Source organism: Octodon degus, unplaced genomic scaffold (genome assembly GCF_000260255.1).
Source record: "Octodon degus isolate 3935 unplaced genomic scaffold, OctDeg1.0 scaffold00070, whole genome shotgun sequence".
In the NCBI taxonomy this organism is placed as follows: Eukaryota; Metazoa; Chordata; class Mammalia; order Rodentia; family Octodontidae; genus Octodon; species Octodon degus.
The window spans coordinates 7,717,160-7,725,534 of record NW_004524646.1 but is presented as its reverse complement, the minus strand read 5'-3'; the positions used below and the strand labels follow the sequence as shown (position 1 = coordinate 7,725,534).

At 55.1% G+C, this 8,375-nt stretch overlaps 1 protein-coding gene across 2 annotated transcripts in view; it reads left to right on the top strand.

The window, feature by feature from the left end:
* The window catches only part of Syne3 (spectrin repeat containing nuclear envelope family member 3), a 78,808-nt gene that overhangs the window by 7,935 nt on the left and 62,498 nt on the right, over positions 1-8,375 (top strand). Inside the window, exon 1 of one of the 2 annotated variants that reach the window (XM_023719695.1) lies at positions 1,150-1,209. The exons of the other annotated variant lie outside the window; for it this stretch is intronic. The gene's annotated coding sequence lies outside the window, so the exon portion shown is untranslated. Of the gene's footprint in view, positions 1-1,149; positions 1,210-8,375 lie in introns of those variants that run through there. 2 annotated transcript variants of the gene reach the window in all.

Sequence of the window (8,375 nt, the reverse complement as noted above, 5' to 3'; positions counted from 1 at the left end):
GGGGGGTGGGGCTGGCACGGCACACTGGGGATTGAACCCCGGCCCCTGTGCTCTGCCTAAGCAGGTGCTTTAGTCCACTGAGCTATCTGGCCAGCCCTAAATGGATCAAATTTTAAAACTAGTAAGAATAAAGTAATTGTGCAGTTGTGGCCTACGTCCCATTGCCATAGTGTGCAGAACTTGGAACCACAGGGCTCCAAGGGTGCTTCCAGCCAGGCGCCTGCACACCCTAGACTTGGCCCCGCTCAGTCCAAAGCCAGGGACATCTCAGATGGAGGTGGGCCCTAGCGCCACCCTAGGTCCGATCTCTCCACCAGAGCCTGGAAACACAACTTGATGGGCTTAGAACTTCCTGGCCCAGGGCTGGTGGCACCTATCTGTGTCTCTGAAGAGTCACCCTGACTTTCTATTTCCAGTGATTGTGGTAGTCCTTTCGCCAAACTATTCCAGCTCTCCGAAGGATACTTCTAAAACAGGGCTCAGCCTTGGGCTTCACCTCTCTGAATCTTGTTCTTCCTTCATGAGGAGCTGACAGCCTCAGCAAAATGCTCCCCCAAAGGCTCAGCTCGGGCCTGGTGTGAGGCCTACTTGCCCCAGAGGTTGGCTGCTTCTCTGACCGCTGGGGGTTTAACAGGGGAACACAGCCATGGATAGCATTGCCTTCCTGAGCCAGTCGCTGAACCCCTGCACAGCCCAGGCAGTGTGATAGAAAGGAAGGCCAGGAAGTTGGGGAGCCTAAGGTTGCCCATAATAAGCGATGTGATCCCAAGGGCCCAGCTGTTTCAGTGTGACCTTTCCGGGAACCTGTGGGAAGATTATGTCTAGCTCATCTAGGAGCTTGAAGACAGGATTAATTTAATCATTAGCATTTCACGGGTGAAGCCAGGCTCTTGTAACTCCATCTCGCTGTGCCTCATGCTCTTGGGAGAACCAGCCTCATTTGGGAGTGGTCCTCACAGACATTGGGGCGGCCCTGTCTTTGCCTCACAGACATTGGGGCGGCCCTGGGAGAGGGTTTTCTGTGAACATGGCTGGGGAGTGCTTGGTGTTCTCCACTGAGATCTAGGTTAGAAGTCCCAGACTAGAAACACACATTTGGGGAAGACCTGAAATTTTTCAGAGTTTCTACAGGGCCAACGAAGAAGGTTCTGGAAAATAAGACTCTGAGGTAGCCATTTGAAGTTTGGAATCTTGTGAAACAGACTGGAGGTGAGTTGCTCACAGGTTTCCATCTTTATTTTACTTTCTGTATGTGGAAAGGGAAGTTTCCCTACTGGTTGTTTGTTGCCTCAGTTTTCCATGCCTGTTGCCTCAGTTTTCCATGCCTGTGTGTGTGTGTGTGTGTGTGTGTGTGTGTGTGTGTGTGTGTGTGTGTTGGACTCCTACCATGGTGCATCACTCTCAAGGCACAAAACAGCTAGGAGGGTGCCTGTCCTTGAGCGTGGGGCTTGGGAGATAAGGGACAAAGGACACTGTGGCTGCATGGCTGTGATTAGGAACCAGCAGGGCCAGTAGGCTGGCCTGGGTTCTGCCCGCCCCTTGCCTCTGCCACAGAAGCACAGGGATACGCAGTCCTCCCTGCCTGCTGGCCCCCCGCCCTGGCTGATCTGAGCACCCAGCTGCTGAAGACTGGTGATGGGCAAAGAGGCCAGGCTGGGTAGGGCTTGCGAGGGGGCTTCAAGCTGGAGGTAGGAGGCCCGTTGTCCCTGCGCTGCACAAACAAGGGTTTCCTGGGACCCAGTCTTTTGAAACCTGAAAAGTGTCTGCAAGACCCAAGTGGGGATGTGGGGTGGGGGTGGGGGTGTCATCCCAGGTCTGTCCCTCCACTGTGCAGCTCAGCACTGTTCATCATGTCCCCGAGCCTCAGTGCTGCCCCAGACTTGACCACTCACACCTTGTCCCCTGATCCCCCTGGGAGTCCCCCAGGAGCTGCAGAACTGCCCGGCTGATCTGCCGCGTGAATGGATGGGCAGGTCTCCCCTCCACTTCCTCCTTGCCTCAGAGGGACAGTGACTTCAGTGCTGATTCATGCTTCGCTGCTTTGCAGGTTGCTTCCCCTCCTGCAAGCTCACCCATCCCTCCCTAGGCCACCTCCACCTCCCTGTCCTTTCTGCCCAACTCCCTGCTGTGTGACTCTTCTCTTGACCACCAGGCCTTGGGCTGCAGAACCAGGTCCCTAACTGAGCACTGGCCTGTGGAGCGGCTGGAGGCCCTGAAGGGCATTGTGACGGAAGGGACACAGATTCATTCATTTGTTCCCTCACGCATCATGCTCTCACCAACCCCATGTGGCAGCCTCCTGTGAGCCTGGCGGTGTCTTAGGCAGTGGGGCAGGAGCACCAGACAAGACTGGGAGAGTCACGGTGCTGATGAATTGGTGTCCTGGAAGGAGTTGGGGTCCCTGAGCAAGCAGGAAGTAAACACTAAGACATCTGATGTTCCTGACCAAGGAGAAGCCAAGGCCCTTTCCCAGGAGGCGGAAAGCTCACCCCTCCCTGGTGCCGGCAGTGCCAGTGCTCAGTGTGTTCCACTTGGGGACAGTGACATTTGCCTTTCATGCAAAACATGTAGACCATGAGTCCCTTTGAGGAAACCCATCAAAGCCAGCATTGTCTGAGAGGAGGGAGAAAATGTTCAGGAAAGCACATAGTGGTTTGTGCTGGGGCGGGAGGCTGTGTGTGTGTGTGTGTGTGTGTGTGTGTGTGTGTGTGTATACCTGTGTGACTGTGTGTCCCCCCAGCACATGCACTGGTAGTACGAAGAACGGAGCTCACATGCTGATTGTCGTCTTCTCCAGCTAGGGGAGGGGTGTGGGTTCTCTGCTCAGGGCTGGAAGGACCCAGGTCCCTTCTGGGGCAGACCATGAGCTGCTCATGGCCGAGATGCAGCCAGCTGCAGGGTGAGGAACAGAGGAGGCCAAGCGGTGCTTGGGTGCTGTCTGCAAGTGTGACAGGGGCTTAGCCCCAGACACAGCCTTGCCCCCACTTTCCAGGGCCTAAGCTGCGGGTGGCGGGGTGATGCAGGCCCTGAAGAGTGCAGCATGGCTGTCCAATGCCAGGATGAGGGCCGCGAAGGGTGCCGAGGCCTGGGGGTTCCAGAGCCTGCTCAGCCCTACTGACCTTTGTGTGTTGGGGCCAAGGAGAGCAGAGGGACAAAAGCCTGTCTCCAGGCGGCACCTTTGGCATCCCAGGACACACTGTAAACCTGGTGCCTGAAGTGCTGGCAGGCACAGACATGCACTAATTATAATCTACAAGGCTGCTTAGCGATGCCCTTGGACTCCTTGGGAGGTGGCAGCTCCAGGACAAGGTCTCCAGGGAGCTGGAAAGCTGGGGGCCCTGAAGCAGGTGTGAGGGATATAGGAAGGTGGACCCTTTCAATGACTTGGCGGATGTCACCTTGTAGTCCCCCCAGAATGGGGATGATTTAAAACTTCTTGAACTCTCTGCTAGGAGCTGTTGAGAGAGCAAGACAGTGGATTTGCTTGCTCTGTGACCTTGGCCAGGTTGCCTCACCACTCTGAACCTAACCACAGGCTTTTTTAAAACTATGCAAAGGAGTAAAGCTTTTCTGTCCAGCTGTGGGTGGGAGGGCTCAAAAAGGGCAGTGTAGCAACACCTAGCGCTGCTGTTACCTGGTAGGGATGGTGATCCTGGCTCCCAGGTTTCTAACCCCTGACAAATCCTGGAAGGCTTCTTGGAGGCAGCGATGCCAGAGCAGAAAAGGGCTGAGAGACCAGCAGGAGCAAAAACGGGGGGTGGGGGGGAGGCTGTGAGCAGCAGGGGAGGCTGCAGAGATGGCCAGGGTAGACCCTGTTGTGCTTAGCACTGTGGGTTTATTGCAGCGAGCCCCTGGAGGGCTAAGTCAGAAGGGCCTATGAGGTTGTTTTCTGCTGCACAGGGACTCTGGTCTTTGCTGCTTTGGAAGGGCTGATTTCCCACAAAACCACAGACCCCGGGGTGCCTGGTCCTCCTGTGGCTGCAGGGTCCTGGGTTCCATTTGTAGGTTAAGGGCTGCATCTATTTTTGGAATCTTGGTGTGGGCATTGTGCAAGGAAAGTGAAGGTGCTGGGCTTTCTGGTCAACCCCATCCTGCTTAGGGCACAGTCAGTGTCTGCAGGGGTGAGAGGTCCTGTGCCTCGGGCTCTGTGTCAGGCTCTGCATGCTTATAGGTGTTGTCATCCTCCTTGTAAGTAAGGAAACCGAAAAACAGAAAGGTTAATAACCTTGCCCAAGGTCACATAGCTAAGAGACAGAAACTCCAGTTTCAGATTGTCCCTACATTTTCTGTGTAGCAGAATGTGAATGCTGGGTAATACTCATTTATCCTATCCTGAAAGTCTCATGGGACTTTAACTGTAAAATCCTTTCTCCTCCTTCTTTTTGTATTCACTACAGAGTCTACAGGGTTTCACTATATAGATCGGACTTGTGGTGATTCTCCTGTTTACAGCCTCCCAAGAGCTGGGATTACAGGCTCTCAGCACCACACCAGGTCTCAGTTCTGTCTCAGTGCATGCTGTGGGTGGAGCCAGCATGAGTAAAATCCTTTTTTGTTTGGTTTGGTTTGGCTATTTGGGGACAGGGTCCTGCTACATAGTTCAGGCTGGCCTTAAACTCATGGTGGTCTTTCTGCTTTAGTCTCTGAGTGCTGGGAATACAGGTATGGCCACCATGCTGGGGAAAATCTTTTCTTTCCCCCTTTTATTCCATACTTGGCTTGTGGTACAGGCCTTGCACATGCTAGGCAAATGCTTTACTAGTGAACGACAGTCCCAGATCTTTTGAAAAATTTTTATTTGAGAGTGGGTCTCCCAGAGTGACCTAGATTGGCCTCAAATGCACCAGCCTGTCAGCAGCTGGGATTGCAGACATTTAGCACAAGTGCCACCTGCAATCTTTCCTGTTTTTCTTTTTTGTTTTTTGAGACAAAGTCTTGCTGTATAGTTCAGGCTGCCTCTGAACTCACTATAAAGTACTGTAAAGTTGACGGCTGCCTTTCAACTTGCAGCAATCCTCCTGCCTCAGCCTCCTGAGTGCTGGGATTACAGGAGCCCTGCTGAAATCTTTAAACTTGTTTCTAGAACACAACTTTAAAGGCCTTTCACTAAAGAACAAGCGCAAGGGCCTGAGTTCAATACCGGTTCTGCAAAACAAAACAAAACAAAACAAAACAAAAACCAGAGGAAACAGCGACTACTCCCTCAGGGAACTGAACTTTTAAAATGTGCCAATGGGGGAGCTGGGATTGGGGGTGCTGTAAGAGAGTTCCATCTTTTTCGGCGTTCATTCGTTCATTTCATCCTGGAATTTGATGTTGGGTGGCAGGCTTTCCACTGGCCCTGAGCCACTTGCCTCTGTAGTCAGGCTTTGTTGGATCATGAGCCTGCTCCGGCTGTTTTCACGCTGCCGAGACTGGCTGAAGAGTTGTGACAGAAACAGAAACGGGGGCTGGCAAAGCTGTGTTTGCAGCCTGCTCTTGCCTTCTCAGCCTCCTTCAGGGCGTCAGTCATCACCTCCCTCCCTGCAGAGGCCCTGGCGCAGGGCCGGAAGTCACAGCTTTTCCTGGCGACAGTTACGCTGCCTGTCTGCTCCACTCGCAACAGTGTTACTTAGTAAACGTGGGCGTAGCCCCTGCCGTCTGCTGTGACTCCAACCATCCTTGCCTGAATCTTAGATGAGAAGCCAAAGCAGAGTAGCAAGGCTGCACAGTCGGGGCTGGATCTGCAGGCTGGCTCCAGGGCCCTGCGCAGGTGCGTGAGGACAGGGTCCCAGGACCTCTGTGGAGCCTGGAGCGCACCTGCTGCAGCCCACCCTGGCCAGACTTGGCCAGCTCTGGGCCTCTGTGACAGACTACACAGGCCAAGTGACCACAGATGTTGTTTCTTTGTTTGGAATGGCCCAGCTGCCTGTGCACAGAAGAAAGCGCAGGGGCCTAAGGAAATAAGGAAAAATGCCCTGTGGGTCGGGCAGTGTAGGAGTAGCCCTCGAGCTCAGCAAACTCCCTGATCCGGGCGGACCGTTGTTAGCTAAATGAGAAATTTAGCACGTGTTCTGTGGGGAAGGAGAAGCACCACCAACAAAAAAACGGGACGACGTACGGCCAGCAGAAGGGAAAGGTTGAGTAAAGCTCTAGCCGTCGCTGCCGTGGAGTGTTCTGGGCCGTTTTCGGAGAGCAGCTGCGGGACGAATATAGCTCTGTCGCCGGGGGCAACCTTGGTCTTCGGTCGCTGGGTTGGGCGCTGGGAAGCTGATGGATATCGAGGTTCTCACGGCAGGCTGAGGCTGCTCCCAGTGCCGCTCAGGTTCCGGGGCTTCTGGGCCATCCAGGGGCCCAAAGCATTGTCAGAAGGGCAGTGAATGCCCTGGAGCCTGGAGAGGGAGGCCCCATGTGTGGGCTGCTTTGCCCGCTTGTAGAAGAAACAAGAAAGAGCAAGCTGTAGCCACCCCTGAACAGAAGCACCCTGAGCGAGGCAGGATCCAGCCTCGCTCGTCGGTTTCTGATCTTGGGCGCCACCGATCACAGCCCGGAGTAGGCGTGGAAACAGATTTGTCATCAAATGAACCCAGCGTCTCCCAGCTTTGAAGAGGAGAGGGGCAGACCTGCTGGGGCCGGGTGAGGAGGTGAACACAGCCCAGCCCCACTGTGCCTGCTCACCCTGTCCTGGAGCGGGGAGCCGGCCTCTTGACCACGTCTGGGCCTAAGTGAGGTCAGCAGGCTGCCAGCCCCCCTGGGCTCGGCTCTTCCGGGAGGAGCTGGGTCAGTACCCAGCAGGGCTGCCCCTCTGTGCCTGGGGGAGCCCCCTGAGCGTCTCTCTTCGTGGGGTGGCACCTGTGCAGCCCGAGCCACCCGATCCCTGTCACCCTGCCTGTCTCTACCGCCACTGGGGGTGATGGGAAGTTCCGCTCTGACTCAGAGGAACCCCGCTCCTGCCTTCCTGCCTCACTTCCTCATTTTGGGGACTTTCACAGCATGGTGTCGACCCTGGGGCCAGACAGGGCCCAGCCTTGTTCCTGAGTTAATGTCCATGAGCTGGCTGGCCTGGGCAGGACAGCTGGCCTCTCTGGGCCTCAGTTTCCCCATCTATGTGGTGGTGCAGTGGCTCAGTGCGGTAAGGAACACGTACGTCTCCAGGCTGGCCTCCATAAGCAGACTTTCATCTGACCCATGGGAGCCCCTCTCACAGCCAGAGCTGACCTGGCACTCCCCTCCCTTGGGCCAATCTGAAGGTCCCAGATGAGCTGAGGCTTGGCCGAGGTGTTTATGGCTGGTGTTTTGTTGGAAAGGGACTGTGGGGACAGACGCCCTGGGAGCAACGAGGCTGCTCGCTGCAGCTAGTGGATGTATGAGGTTTCATCAGTCACTGAGAAAAGATCCTTCTGCTTAAACTCTTGACCCTTTTGTGAAGAGCAGGTTTGAAGCACAAAGGACATTTTAGGATGACATGATTTACAGGCTTTTCCTGGCATGTGCTCTCAGGTTCTGTGTGGCAAGCATGCTGCTCTGTCCAGTGTGATTTCCAGATACGTGGTCAGGTGCTGCTTCAACTGCCGGTGAGACCGGCTGCTGACCAGTCCCTGCCCGTCCCTCACTCTGGAATCTTCACTGGCTCTCTGTTGCCCACAGGGTAGAATCAACACAGGCACTGGAGTCCTGTGCTGCTCAGCATCACCCCCTTCATTGTTGACAATCCTGCATCCCACTCTGCAGCCTCAACTTGGTCTACTCTTTCCACCTTCCCCACTTCTGCTCATCCTGCAGGGTGAGGCTAGAGTGTCCCTTCCTCTGTGGGCCCCCTCAGTGTCCCTCAGGGCCCCAGCTCAGGGGGCGTCTGGTGACCCCTCTGTGTGACTCATGCCCACTTCCAGTCGGTGGCAGTAGACCCCACACAGGGCTAAGCACCCTGGTGCCCAAGCAGTAAGGATGCCTCTCGGGGCCCTTTGTCTCCCCAGGGCCCCTGGTGCAGCCCTTGCTCTGTGGGGCAGTGGCAGGAGCATCCCCCTACTCCCGGGCCAGCACTGCGCTCTCCTGTCAGCCTTTACTCAGTATGACCTTCGGGAGGCAAAGTTCACTTTGTGTTGGCTCCATTGTTTGATTCAAAAATCTCATGTCAAGGCCGGGGAGATAGCTCAGTGGCACAAGCGCCTGCCTGGCAAGCACAAGGGCCTGAGTTCAGTCTTTGACATCAAAAGTTTTGTGTCAGAGCTGAGAATAGGGCTAATCGGAGTGTGTGCTTAGCATTCGAGGTGATGGTTTCAGTTGCAGCTCCAAGAAAGAAGAGAAAAGGAAAAGACCCATTCTCATAAGGGCAGCTTGGATGCAGGGATAGCCTCAGGCTGTCCAAAGCAGTCTGGGTCAGCTGCAGTCTCAGCACT